This window comes from Cotesia glomerata, linkage group LG5 (assembly GCF_020080835.1).
Source record: "Cotesia glomerata isolate CgM1 linkage group LG5, MPM_Cglom_v2.3, whole genome shotgun sequence".
NCBI lineage: Eukaryota > Metazoa > Arthropoda > Insecta > Hymenoptera > Braconidae > Cotesia > Cotesia glomerata.
In genome coordinates, this window is record NC_058162.1 from 23,961,900 (window position 1) to 23,977,438 (window position 15,539).

The 15,539-nt window shown below is 26.2% G+C and overlaps 1 protein-coding gene across 5 annotated transcripts in view; it reads right to left on the reverse strand.

Moving 5' to 3' along the window:
- The window catches only part of LOC123265626 (protein jim lovell), a 170,965-nt gene that overhangs the window by 11,382 nt on the left and 144,044 nt on the right, over nt 1-15,539 (reverse strand). The window contains exon 1 of one of the 5 annotated variants that reach the window (XM_044729441.1): nt 3,148-3,253. The exons of 1 other annotated variant lie outside the window; for it this stretch is intronic. The gene's annotated coding sequence lies outside the window, so the exon portion shown is untranslated. Of the gene's footprint in view, nt 1-1,877; nt 1,903-2,075; nt 2,161-2,767; nt 3,022-3,147; nt 3,254-15,539 lie in introns of those variants that run through there. 3 more of the 5 variants (XM_044729437.1, XM_044729440.1, XM_044729442.1) reach the window with 3 other exon arrangements.

Genomic DNA, 15,539 nt, shown 5'->3' on the forward strand with positions numbered 1-15,539 from the left:
CCTCTATGCAAATATCTATAAATTTCGCGCTGTCAATTAATAACAATTAAAGAGTATCCCAACTCTAATAACTGATAACCGATAAAACGCTAAACTTTTAATTAACCCGTAATATTTAATTAACTCAACTTTTAAATAATTAAACACATGTCGCACTATTTTATTTTAAACCGAATTTATCTGACCAAACTTTTAATATTTTTTTAATAAATTATTTTGATATACATTAAAAAAAAAAATATTTTTATAAATCTGCACTCTTTTCTTTAATTTCTTCGTGTAAATTTTTTATCAATTTTTTTTTATTTGCAAAAAATTCTAAAATAAGAAAATAATTTTTTAAAGTAAATTTTCTTTGACTAAAAATTATTTTTACTTCATTTAAATAAATTTCTTTAAAATTATTTTCTTACAAAAATGCATCAATTATAAACTCATAATTATTTTTATTATTCTATTACATTCCTGGATGGTAATTAAATTGTAGCTAAATTATATTTGGTATACCATATTTACCATAATATACCGATTTTTCTTTAGTTATAACTAAAGACTTGTTTAAATCGAAGCAATTGTCTTGTTATTATCTAGCGCGCTTGATTTAATTTAATAAAAATTTTATTCAAACTATTCAAAATACTACTCGTAATTGTTTTAAACTTTTAAATTTTATTCTACTGATATTTATTACTAATATATAAAATGAATATGTGCTTAAATTATTATTTAGAATTTTTATAATCTATTTATGTAGGCCAAAAAATTTTAATTTCACTGCAAATATGTACCTGATAATGTTATAATTGATAATTTATAATTGTAAGAACTTTTGTTCGATCCTATTGTTAAAAATGATTGTAAAATTACAATTGTTTTACAAAGTATAAGAAGAATTACCAAACAATGTGTGGCAATCAAAAATTGTAATACTAAATGAGTAATTTTTCTATAAATATGAAGAAACTTACACAGAAAAAAAAGTTTTACTTGAATCTTGAAAGTTTAAAAAAAAAAAGCGAAGTTATTTCGGAGGAAAAAGAAATATTTTTAAGACAAGAATTTTTTACATTTTTTAAAATAAACTGTGTGATAAAAAATTATATATTTTTATAATCTCTATACTTTAAATTTTGTATTTTTTTACAAAAACTCGATTTAGATTTCAGCTAAATGTTTGATCTAGTCTTTTTAAATATTTCTGATAAAAGTACAATTGAAGTTTTTAACTATATGTTAGTTTTAATAAGCAATTATTGTAAATAAATAATGATACTAAAATCGATAAACATTTAACAATTTTTTAATTTTATTCAATAAATAAATTAGAACTAATAATTAATTTTCAGAAATTTTCATTCATATATTTTGCAATTTAATCATTTTATTTAATAATTAAATTAGCGCTAAAAATTAGTTCTAAAAAGTTTCATTCAGCTATTACTTTAGATAATAAGTTAATAAGATTATCAAGAATCTCTTAATTTCAGTATCTTATTTTATTTAATAAGTATTTTTAAGTTATTAAATATTGTCCTTACTAATCCTATTAATTTTATTTTAATCAGAATATTTTATGAATTCAATAATTAAAATTTTTTTAAACTAACTTTTTTATTCTTCAAGCTCCAAAATTACATTAAAAACTTTTCTACAATTATTTAAAAATCTTTTCTACTAACTTTTATATTTCTAACGCTCCAAAATTACATCAAAAAATTTTCTAAAAATATTTACAAATCTCTACTAATTATTTGAAATAATTCTCACTTTATTCTTTTTTAATTTCAACAAATCAATTTTTTTTTCACTTAAAAAATAACCGAGAGCCATTTTTTTATTATTCACCAACAAAATTACTCTTAATTAAAAATTAACACCTAGATCCTTCCAGATTTTACACGTGGGTTTATTTATTTCTTCTCAAAATAAATAATTTCCAAATTTCCTCAATTTTAACTTCTCAAAAAACTCCAAAAAATATTTACTATTTCTTCTTCACACAATTTTTATAAATAATATTTTTATAAATCCCTAATTAATAAAAAAACTTCCTCAAAATATGTAAAAATTCCAACCTCTCGCAAGCACGTGCGCTCTCGGAGCATCAACACACGTGCTCAAGAAATTACCGCTCGCACGTATAAGTAACATATTTCCGCAAAAAAAAAAAAAATTATCCATTGCCTTTTTGGCGCACGCGAGCCCAAACATCAATAAAACACACATTACAAATACAAATAAAATAAAATACATCTATGCAAAGTATTTCTTTTTATATAACCGTCGGGATCGATCAAACAAATTGATTAATAAATTAATTACAATACTAAATTATATTTGCTTTTTTTTAAATTAAAATATTTAAAAAAATTTACACTTGTAATTTTATTAAAAATTTTTTTTCTAAATTTCCAATTTTTTTTTTCAAACTTTTTGGAGCTAAAAAATTTTTTAAAAAAATTACACTTGGAGTTTTTTTTAATTTTTATAAAAAAAATTTGTTTTTTTTTTAATTTCTAATTTTTTTTTTAAACTTTTTAGAGCTAAAAAATGAAAAAAAAATTTACACAGTTTTTTTAAAATTTCATAATAAAATTTATTTTTAAAAATTTTTTTTTCAAACGAGCGAAAAAAAATTTTTTTGGAGCAAAAAATTAAAAAAAAATTTTTTGGAGAAAAATTTTTTTTAATTTAAAAATTTCAGTAATATTTAATTAATTAAAAAAAAAAAAAAAAATTTATCACAATAAAATACAAAAAAACTTACTCTAAAAATTCACCACCGGTTGAAAAATTTAATAATAAAATAAAAAAAAAATTATTGCACATCACACACTTATCCATTTCACGAAACCACTCACTTCACAAATTTATCTTTTAAAAAAAGCACCATTAATAATAAAAACAATAAAAAAAAAAAAATTAACAGCCTCCACAAAATTGCACGTCTAATAAACGAATTGCCAAATGGATTTTAGTTTTTTATAAATATTTATCATTACAATTATTAATATTATTATTACTAAATTAACAATCACATTTATATATTTAATGAATTAATGTGAATTTTATTAAAAATCCGAAAGGTATTTTCGAAACGAACGTAAAAAACCCAAAACATAAAAAAACTAAACAGAAAAGACTGACCGTGCTCGGGAGAAACGTGTGTCGGGCACAACGGCGTCGTCGACGGCCGGTGAGTGAATGTTCGGTAACAGCTCTTGCCCCTCCTGGTGGTCCCCCCCACCGCCCCACCAACGGCACATACACTCATCTATATCTGCACATGTAGTATATTTGTACATACGTACTCACTACAGTCCTGTCTGAGGAGTTCCGTCCTGTATCTATCAAACAGAGACAGAGTTATTGAAAAGCTCGGCCCCCTCCCCCTCCGCCGGGCTTAACCCCGCCCCGATACTAAATCCAACTTTGCATTTTCAAATTTCCCGGGTTTTAAATCCCACGTGGAAAATTTCCACGCATGCTTTTAGTTTTTTTTAATTTTTGGAATTTTTTTAGGCTAGATTTTAGGGAAATTATTGCAAATTATTCCAAAGGACATTTTTTTATCCCGCTCTGATTGATAAGCGAAATTTTTAGAAGATAAGGGAAAGATATTGGTCTTTTTGATTTACTTGTTACAATTTGGTATTTATTTATTTATATGGTTGATGTTGCAAAGACGGGCGTCGCGTTGTGACTGGTTACGCGGTGGGCAACTGCGAAAAAAGAGATCTACGAGTCCCACCTCTTTGGCCACCTCCAGCGGGGCTACCAGCCCACTGGACCCCTCTACCGTATTTTTCCCCTTCTCGAGTTTTATTGCACAAGAAAATTTATCGCTTAAGTGTTTTTTGTGGTGCTGATATGTGGAGACATGATTTTTGCACAGAAAAAAAAATTAACGGATCAAGAGAAAAATTTGGAAACTAAGAAAATAATTTTGAAGAGTTTCATTGTCTTGGATCAAGACGAAAAATTCTTGAGTCAAGGAAAATTTACTTTAACCAAGAAAAATTCTGTAAATTATTTACTTGATTCAAGTAAATTTTTTCCTGTGTGCAATTTTTTGGGAGCTTGAAAGAAAATTTATAGAGGACAATTTTGAATTGTTTTTTAGGATATTGATTTTTTTCGCAGAGATTTTTTTGAAATAAAGCTTGAAAAAATGTTAACTGAGTTTATGTAGAAGGTAGAATTTTATATGCGAATAATTATGGAATTTAATTGAAACAAGAAAATTTATGGCGAAATTTGCAAAGTTGTTTTTTGTGATGCTAATATGTGGAGATATGATTTTTTGGAATTTTTTGGGAGCTCGAAAGAAGATTAATTTAATTTATAAAGGAAAATTTTGAATTAAAAAAGACTTACACATGCAAAAATTGCGAAATTTAATTGAAAATTTATCGCTAAATTTGTAAAGTTGTTTTTTATGGTTTTTATACGCGAAGATTATTTTTTAGCAGAGATTGTTTTGGAACAAAGCTTGAAAGAAAGTTAATCTAGTTTATATAGAAGGAAAAATTTTATAGGACGAATTTTATGGGCGAACAATTATGGAATTTTATTGAGACAAGAAAATTTATCGCTATAAATTTGTAAAGTTGTTTTTTGGGGCACTGGTATGTGATGATATGATTTTTAAAATTTTTTGGAAGCTTGCAAAAGAATATAAACTTAATTTATTAAGGAAAAATTTTGAATTAAGAAAGACGCACATGCAAAAATTGTGAAATTTAATTGAAAATTTATCGCTAAATTTGTAAAGTTGTTTTTTATGGTTTTTATACGCGAAGATTCTTTTTTAGCAGAGATTGTTTTGAAACAAAGTTAACTTAGTTTATGTAGAAGGAAAAATTTTGAAGGACGAATTTTATGTGCAAAAAATTATGGAATTTAATGAAGACAAGAAAATTTATCGCTAAATTTGTAAAGTTCTTTTTATGATGTTGATTTGGGAAGAAATGTTTTTTCAAATTGAAATTGTTTTGTTGCAAAGCTTATAAGTCTATAGACGAAATTAAAAAGTGAAGAAAAACAAATCGTATGTGCAGAAGATAAAATTTTGAATTAAGAAATTAGTTTTGAAGGATTTGCATATGTAGAAAATTACTAAATGTCTTAAAAATTTTTCATATATTTAATTCAAGATTTTAACAGTTTCAATAATTATTTTCTTGGTTCAGGATTTTTTGTCTTGAACCTGTGAATTAATTTAGTTTTTTTATTGATCTGAGAAAATTTATACATTGATAAGCAAGGAGTTGATTAAAAATAAAAAATTTTTGGTCATTTTTAGATAGAAAGAAAAATTTTTTTTAACTTCTCGATATGAAAATTAATGATTTTTTTTATTAGCGAAGAAAAAAATATAGAAATTTAAGTAAAAAAAAAAAAAAAACTGTTAACATGATGCACATATTTTGTATGTAAAATTGCGGAGAAAATTCTCAAAGTATCTATCTAGTATATTCTAGAGTCTCATATTAATGAATTCTTAAAATTTCATTACCATGCATGCATTGTCATGATGTGATTATCCGATAAATTGTTGAATTAAGAATTTATTTGTACAGAATATTGAACAAAATTCATTGATTATAATCTAAATTTTTTACTTAAAAAATTCATAAAAAACAAAAATTTGAACATATGATTCTTAAAATTCAAAACATTGAGGAATTTTAGTATTAAATTAATACTTATTGGTAATTACTGACAAAAATATAGTAAAGTAATACCTAAAGCCATAAATCATTAGAAAATACTTAAATTTTTTGTTTGTCACCTTCGAAACTAAGAAAGGAATTATAAAGATATCGATGACCTTCTTAATTTGAATATATATATATATATATATATATATATATATATATATATATATATATATATATATATATATATATTTAAATTACAAATAAAGATAAACTTGATACATAATATATTTATAACTTCATCTACATACGCTTTATACTAGAGACGGTAAGTAGAAATAGAAAGACCGAAAAATATGAGAAAGGAGAAATAAAGGGGCGCTGAGTCACGGTCACGGGTCATCTGCACCTGCCGGGTATACTATTATATACCAAGTACGTGTGTACACCTGTGTGTTTCCGGTTTTACTAAATAAAATCTAAGTCGAGTCTAAACCTCACTTAAACTAGACTCTGTCCAGACACGCGGATATAGATATAAGACGCTGGAGGGGGTCTTTGTCCCATCAACTTATGTTTGATTTAAAGAACCACAGCGCTGGGGCTATATAGTATTTTTATGTGTCCAACTGTCAGGTAGAAGTATTAACACACTATTATTATTATTATTACTAGCAAACTTGCAGTCACTATGTGACTGCAGTGACTTGTAAGCTATAAATAAATAAAATTTTGCTTTATTAAATAATGACTTTTGTTAAATTGCACAGTACTTTCTTAAATATTGACGTTTTTAAAGATATAAGCTCATCTCGATGTTACATTCATCAAGAGCTTTCATTTGAGTACCCACATGTATTTTTGATATATTTTTCATATATATATATATATATAATATATTTTAAAGATATAAGCTCATTCTGATGTTACACTCATTAAGAGCTTTCATTTGAGTACCCACATGCATTTTGATATATTTTTCATATATACATATATATAAATATATGAAAAATTGATGTGGGTACTTATATGAAAGGTCTCGAAGAGTGTAATGTCGGAGTGAGCTTATATTTTAAAAAATCTCAATAGTTCACAAGATACAATGTCATTTTTCAGTTATTGACATTTTTTAAGATATAAACTCATTTCGATGTTATACTCATCGAGACTTTTTATTTAAGTACCCACATGGCATTTTTCATATATTTTATATATATGATATTTGTGAAATATATAAATATATAAAATATATGAAAAATTGATGTGGGTACTCAAATTAAAGGTCTTGATGAGTGTAATGTTGGGGTGTGCTTATATCCTTAAAAATGTCAATGGTTCTTAAGATACAATGTCATTTCTTAATTATTGACATTTTTTGAGACATTAACTCATTTTGATGTTACACTCATCGAGATTTTTCATTTAAGTACCCACATGGTATTTTTAATATATTTTATATATATGGTAAGGTAAAAGCCCCAATAGATGATCATGTACCAGTATATGATCACTCCATGTATTTGTATATTTATATTTGTGAATATAGATATACAAATACATAGAGTGATCATATACTGGTACGTGGTCATCTATTGGGGCTTTTACCTTATTTGTGAAATATATAAATATATAAAATATATGAAAAATTGATGTAGGTACTCAAATGAAAGGTCTCGATGATTGTAACATCGGGATGAGCTTATATCTTTAAAAATGTCAATAGTTCACAAGATACAATGTCATTTCTTAATTATGTATCTAGAGATAGAGATTTTTCGAATGCAGCCTAAATACGTATCATAGTAGATTAACTATCGGTGAGAATGATGTGAAACCTTGAAAAGGCACAAATTCAAACCAAGACCTTTGCAATGACACTAAATTTCACTAAAAAAACCAATTTTATCATATGACTATTCTGGATACAAAATTTTTCTTATTCTCTTAATAATATAGATGATAATAATAATGAATTAAAAAAAAATGTCCAGAAATCTTATCATTGTTATAAAAATTTTTTTTATTATTATTGTTATTAACAATTATAACACTTGCAATTTTCCAAAACTTATAATTAAATAATTATTATTTTAAATTTTTATAATAATAATAACATTAACAATGATTTTTTTTAATTTTCAAAATTGTTATTATTATTATTAATATTATTATTATTACTGTTAAACATTATTATTATTATTATTTAGAATAGTTAATATGTATAAGTACGTATACATATATGAATATATGTTTTAGTTTCTAAAGGAAGAGGAGAGAGGAAAGAGATGAATGACGGCTCAAGTACTTAAGTGAGTAGAGGTGCACCAAGTTAAGATGTCTTGCAAACTCTACACTAATACTAATACACACTAATACCTAAAAGGCAACGGTCTAATACTGACAAATCTCTGCAAGTATGTAGAAGTAAAAGTTATTTGGATTTTTGACCGGTTTCAAGGACACTGGATAAGATCACTGCAATAAAATTTTAGACAAGTGCTGCTGTATCTACCTAACTATATATTTATCTATTTACCCATTGTCATTTTCTATACCGTAGGTATATATTTGTATGTACCTTACTGAATACCTATACATAATTCGGTATGTAGTAGGTACAGAGGTCTAATTTATGTGAGAATTTTTTTCGGGTTTATTCCCGTTGTAAATTATTTTTTTTTTCAAGTGTTTTATTTTGGTTTTTTGGGTTGTAAATTTGGTTTATGATTTTGAGACACCTGACACGGGACTCAAAACATTTAAAGAAACGTTTACATGTGTATTTTTAATTTTTTTTAAGAAACAAAGAATTTTGTTTTTTATTTAGAAATTACAAAAAAAAAAATGTTTAAAATTTAATTTAATAGATTTTGAACTTTTATCAATTTTATTATAATAGCTAATAATTTTTGTTATAATTTATTTGGTAAAAAAAATGAGAAATATAAAAATTTATTGCATTCTTATCAATAATTTAATATTGGATAAATATAATTAAATAATTAATTATTTTTAAATAATAAATTATTTAATTAAATAAATAATTAATTATTGAAAAAAAATTTTTACTCATGAATTTAAAAAAAAAAATAATTTTGATTCAAGAGAAAAAAATTATGAACCAAAAAAATTATTCTAAAGAATTTTTTTTTTTCAATTTTCTTCGTTCAAAATTTTTTTTTATAAATAAAAAATAATTTTTTTTATAATTTTCTCTTTCTCTTATTTTTAAAAAAATCTAACGTAGAAATTTTTTAAAAAGAGATTTTTGATAATATTAATTTTTGCAAAACTGTATTAAAATTTAAAGTATTAAAAAAGTATTAATGCATATACAAAGAAAATTGGAACAAAAAATAAAATTACTCAAGTATAATTTAATATAAGCTTTTAAATATAAATTGAATGAATTATTTAACGGAGAGACACGATCGATTGTTTTATATACTTCTGACAGGAAATTAACTATAAATAATTCTGCTGATGGAATACCTAAATATTTTTGTCACCATTCTTAAAAGATAAGATTTGTTGAGAATAAATTCCTTTTTCCAAATGCAAAAGAATTTCCAGACAGTTTCTGACATTTATGTTACTTACTTTGAATAGCTAGGTGGAAATTATAGCATTTAAAAATTGAGAAGAATTCAATCATATTTTTCTAAAACTGCGAAAAGATATTTCGATGATTTTCATTATTATTATCATTACTATAATTATAGAAAAAAAATTTTTAAAAAAGTCTTTTTGGAACGAATTAAAATATCACTATTTTTAGGAGGCGTAAAAAAATAAAACACCGATTGAGGCTACAAAAGTCGGTTTGTTTTAAAAAAAAGTGCTGGTTTGTGGTCTCTTTTGACACTGGTTCCTTCAATTTGTTCCAAATGAAAAAAAAAAAAAAAAAAAAAATAAAGACTCAGTTTTTACTGTCATAATTTTTCCTAATTTTCGTTAATTTATTTTTATCCGGAAAAAGAATAACACGCATTAACTTTTTTTTAAAGTTTATAGATTAAGTAAAATTCTAAAATTGATGTATAGTTTATTAAAATAATTTTCCAAGATGGAAATTGTTTTTTAAAAACAGAAAAATTCTGTTAAATAAATTTCTAAATTTCAACATTATATCGTTAAAAAAAAAGAAGTTCATAATATCAATCATAAGTTGTAAATATAATAAACTTTAGTAAAAAATTGCTATTTGATAGTTAATATTTAATATTTACTTTTTAAAAATATCCATACGGAAAAAAAGAACTGTAATAAATGATAATCAATAGATAATAAATTTAAAACCGTAAAATCGTGCACAGTAAACATTTTTTTGTAAAAAATTTAATACAAAATGTGTGTTCATGATTTTTTTTTACATAAAGTTAGTGATAATTCATTATAATCCGTGTATAATGATAAAGTAACACAGCTCTGCACCGAAAAGAAAATTAATTTAAATCAAGAGCAAAATTCTTAAACTAAAAAAATAATTTTGAAGAGTTTCATTGTCTTGAATAAAGACGAAAACTTCTTGACTCAGGTAAAATTTACTTAAACCAAAAAAAATTCTAGTCAATTTTTTTTATGCGTGCGTTAATATTAGAAGTAAGACAGTTTTGTATTAAAGTAACATTTAAAAAGTGTTTCTTAAGTATTGAATAATTTTTCAGTATGTTGAAAAACGGATCGATTGAATAAGACGGACAATTGTGTTGAATTTATTTATTTATTTATTTCTTATATTAAGACCCAACAGCTCAATGCCATTAACAGGGTCACTTTATACAAAGCTTAGATACAGAATAGCGGCTATGTTTTACAAGTTATCATATATTTATATTTATATACTCTAAATTATAATACAATAGAAAAATAGTTAGTTTTTATTGCCATACACTTGTATATTACTTATTATACTACAAAATATATTTGGTAATACAAAACATTTCATAAAAAAAAAAAAAAAAAAAAAAAAAACCTGATAATTTCTTAATTAGTAATAATTATCGCTGCGTTGTGATACCATTATGGATGCAAGAGAGCTCATGAATTAACACATGTTAAATATTCTGCACAAAATTTTTACAGTCTTCAGAATGACGAAAATTTTTTTACTGTGAACAAGCTACACGGAAATAAGTAAACTAATATTCACTCGGATTCCGGTTAATTTTTATAGTTTCAAACAGTAAAGCGGACATCGGGGTGCCAAAAATATAAATATTACAGAACTTAATGTAGAAAGTATAAAAGCCACAATTTATAATTTAATATCCAAAATAAGTGATTAGTAGCTGTCACTATAGTAAATAACGACTTTTTCATCTTAAAAAATTACAGTTTCAAACAGTAAAAATTGCCATTTCAATATATAGTCTATATTATGAGGAGAAGGGGAACTCAGATGAAAGAGAAGGGGGTCTCACTCTCGGAGAATTTAACATTTGAAACAGTAAAAATTATACTTTTAAAATATACATTTTACCAGTCCAAGCAAGTCAATAATTACAGTTTGATTTTTAGCGTTGCGTTTAAAATTTACCATTTTACTTTGTAAATATTAACCTTGCTTGTATTAGAAATTTACTAACTTTATTTTATACTTTTTACATATCATAAGATCAATTTTTAGATACGAAATCATAAATATCAAAGTCTGAATTCTTAATTATTATACTTTAACATTTTAGACATTTACATAGCGAATATTACTATTTGAAATAGTATTTTCTTCTATGTATAGAGTAAATTATAACGTTTAAATGGTAAATATTATAAAGTAAATAGTAAAATCACAATTTTACTGTTTCAAATGGTAATTTTTAGCAGTTGATCATTACTTATTATAAATCGACTGTTATTGATTACACACGGAGAAAAAAGTATTGATATTGTAGCGATCCAGTGGATCGTGAACGTAGTATTGTGATTAGCTCAAAACAGTATTGTCATTTTCACAATATTATAATCTGATATACTCAATACTTCGGATTCTTATATTCACTTGCCGTGGTATGTGAATATGTCAAAACGTATTGTGATCATAAAGAAACGTTTCCTTACTACGGCAAAACGGATCGTGATTATCACGATCCACGACGCCTTCAGCGCCACCACACATAACCAAGTCTGAAACTCACGAGTGGATTTGTTTACAATTTTGGTGATGAAATAGTGATAATTACATAAATTAGTGAATTAATAATTATAGCGATATAGATGATTGGGTTGTTGATAAATTACTCTAGTGAAATCTTGAAAAACTTGTGTCAATTTTTGAAGGCTAGTAAAGAAATAAATCTTCCTATGTTAACTGTGTTAATGCTGTGTCCGTGGTTATTGTATATAATTCTACTGCGTTGATAAGAAAAAACAATGTATATTATATATTGTATTAAATAAATAAAATTTTTGTTTTCATAAAAGTCTTTTTTAGCATAAATGATTTGATCCCATACTGTTTTATACAAAAATATGTTATTGTATGAAATATGTATAGTAATAAAGGAGTAAAAATTCCATTAAAAAATTTTTTTCTTATGATAAAAATATTTGCCTCTTTTAAATGAATACTTCGATAATACAAACTTCTAGACTAATAATAATAATATTTGTAAAAATAAAAAAAAAAGTCATATGAGATAAATTCCAACAGTACTGCTGTAAGTCATTATTTAAACATTTTTAACTAATCAAGCTACAAAAGGAATTTATATTCATGTTAATAACAATAATATACCAAAAAAATAATAATCTGCAATAAAATATAATTAATACTTAATTCAAGACAACTAATCATCTATAAGCCATAGCAATATAGACATTCGATATCCGAATCTATGTGGATCATGATAATCACGATCCACTAGATTGGGCATATGCGCATCTAAAGTATAGTCATGCGAAAATCGTGATCATCACTATACTGTATCGTGGTAATAGCAATACTTTTTTCTCCGTGCACTTTTTTCCGTGTACAAATTAAAAATTTCACTAAATTTAAAATTTAACCACTCAAAATTAATATACTTCGAAAATTTAAAAAATTACTATCAGCATTTTCTCACTAATTGAATTTTAAAGAATAAACTTAGTTATGTGGCTTGATTAGTTATAATTGACATTGTGTATTACTAATTAGAAAATCTGTGCAATTATCTTAGTTAGATCCAAAGTCACCAAAAATATGTAATGTATTTTATAATATAATATATCTACACACTTATATTATATTAAAATTTATTAAATTAGTTTCTAGAAGCTGTTTCGTTAAAAACTATGTAAAATTTCTTGTCATTCGGCTGATTGCATTGGCATATTCAATAAACACAATACAATACTTAAACTTCTAAAAATTGTTATCCATAAACCGGACAACAACCCACAGCAAAAGATATCAGGTCAAAGCCACCTTTCCTAAATTAATAACAACTAAAAGACTAGCTTCCTAACCATCGGTCCTAATCTACCATCTCTTAGTGTGTCCTAAACTTTGAACTTACCCTTTTGCGTATATATACCCGGAAAAAAAATCAGAAGCTCAATAGAACGAAACAAACAATAACTATTGTTATTTGGATGATTTCTTTCGCGACATTTTGTCCGCATTGATTCGTTATTCTCCCGGTGTGGAGCCTCCAATGTAAGGAGCCAGGACGTGTATATTTTCCGACAAAACATCAGTGTAGAAAAAGGCAGGGAGTGTGTGGCTCCCCCAGGGAAGGTGCACCCGAATTTAAAAAGAGGGTGTGTTTAAACCTAAAGGTCCTTTCACAATGACTCGTCTGAACATCGAGCATCGAACATCCAGCTTCCAGATGTAGCTTGTGATGGTGAGGTACCTGGGTGGTGAACTAAAGCAGGCACCCTCCCCCCAGTGGTGCTCACCCGGGTCATAAGTGGATCTGGATCGGGACCCTGGGTGATGCTGATGAGCTTCAGGAGGGACAACGTGCTATGAGTGCTAGGCGCTAGAAAACCCCAAGGTGCCCACCGTTGTATTTTTTAATTATTGATTTTAATGACGAGGGGAGCCAGTGGGAACGCCATCTTGGATGCTGGGCGGAGTAAGAACCGGCCCCACTACCCACTACCCACTACCCACTACTCTTTTCTCTTTTCTCCCTTCTTTCTTCTTTCTTCTTTCTTCTTTATAAGGTCACAATAATATCTTACTCTTTCTGGCAACCGACGACGAGAGAAAACCGGGGCTCGATTCCCTCCAGTCTCTCTACTTTCCAGCATCCACCTTCAACACCCGACAGTTTTCCTACTTCTTTGCTTCCTTATACAACACCAACACCAACACCAACATCGGCCACATCTTCTGCTCCGAGTTTTCATCCATAGGGCACATACACACAAATAGGGGATGAGGGATCAGAATCGAAGGAGACTCCCTACCCTCCACTCACACCCAAACTCTTTTTACTTAATGCCGGAAGATAGACAGATGATAATTAAGAAAGCCGCGGGATGCATCAGACCTCCTGACTCCCTTATTTAGGCCCTGGATATCTTATTCAAGAGGAAAATATGAGAAGTTTTGGTGTTTGGTTTGGATTCTATTGCTAACTTTGGAAAATTTTTTTAAGGAAATTATGATTTTTTGACGAAAATGAAGGTAAGTTGATGGAAACTTATGAAAGAATTGATAATTGATCAAGTGATATAATGGAAATAAGGAAAAGACATATTTTGAGAGGAAAAGTTGTTTGCTTGAAAGAATTGAATACTTTTAGAAATTCGGTGCGATGTAGATATTATTCGCCATTCTTTTTTTAATCATAAATTTATGACCTTCATCCGTTCAGTATCCAGGTTATGAGAATTTTACTCACGCAACAATATTCAACTAATAGGATGTTGCTGCAGTGCAAGTGAGACACTAAAAAGAACCTGGGTACTGAAGAGTAATTGGTAAAATTTTGACGTTTTTACTCACAAGAGTTTACCTATTTTCTAATAAAAGTAAATTGATGGAATATTAATAAATTTTAATAATGTTACGTTATTAATTAGTGGAGTTGATATTTTTATTATTTACTTTCGTATATTAGTGCATTTATATTTCCATCGACCATTCATCTCAATTTCTTAGTGAAATTATATTCTTAATAATGATAATTATTATTAGTTCTAATTTTTTACTACATCACCCTTCTGTTGATCATGAACTACAACTTTTAAATGCATTGACACTTCCATCAAACATTAATTTTTTAATAAATTGACATTTTCATCAATCTTTTACTGCATTGACACTTCTAGTTATCAAGAATGTTGATTTTGTCATGCGTTGATTGTTGTATCGACCATAAATATAAATATTTTAGTGCATTGACACTTTTATCTATCATTATTTTCAATTTTACTGTATTGCCACTTCCATCAAAAATTAAATTCAATTTTCTACTACATTGACATTTTCATCATCCATTAATTACAGTTATTTGTCTAATGACATTTCCATCAACCACTAATTTTCACTTTTTTATTACATCGATATTTCCATCAATAATTCTCTCCAATTTTTTACAAAATTTATATTTACATCATCGATTAACTACAATTATTTGTCTGTTGACATTTCCATCAACTACTAATTTTCATTTTTTTACTACATTGAAATTTCCATCAATATCATTGATTAATATCAAGCACAATTTTTTCACTGTATCGACATTTCGATCACATTAATTTCAATTTGTCAGTGCATTTTCATTTCCATCAATAATTAACCCAAATTTCTTATTACATTGAAATTTCCATCAATAATAATTTATAATTTTTTATTGCATTTTTGACATTTCCATCATCTATTAACTACAATTATTTGTCTATTGACATTTCCATCAACTACTAATTTTCATTTTTTTCCTA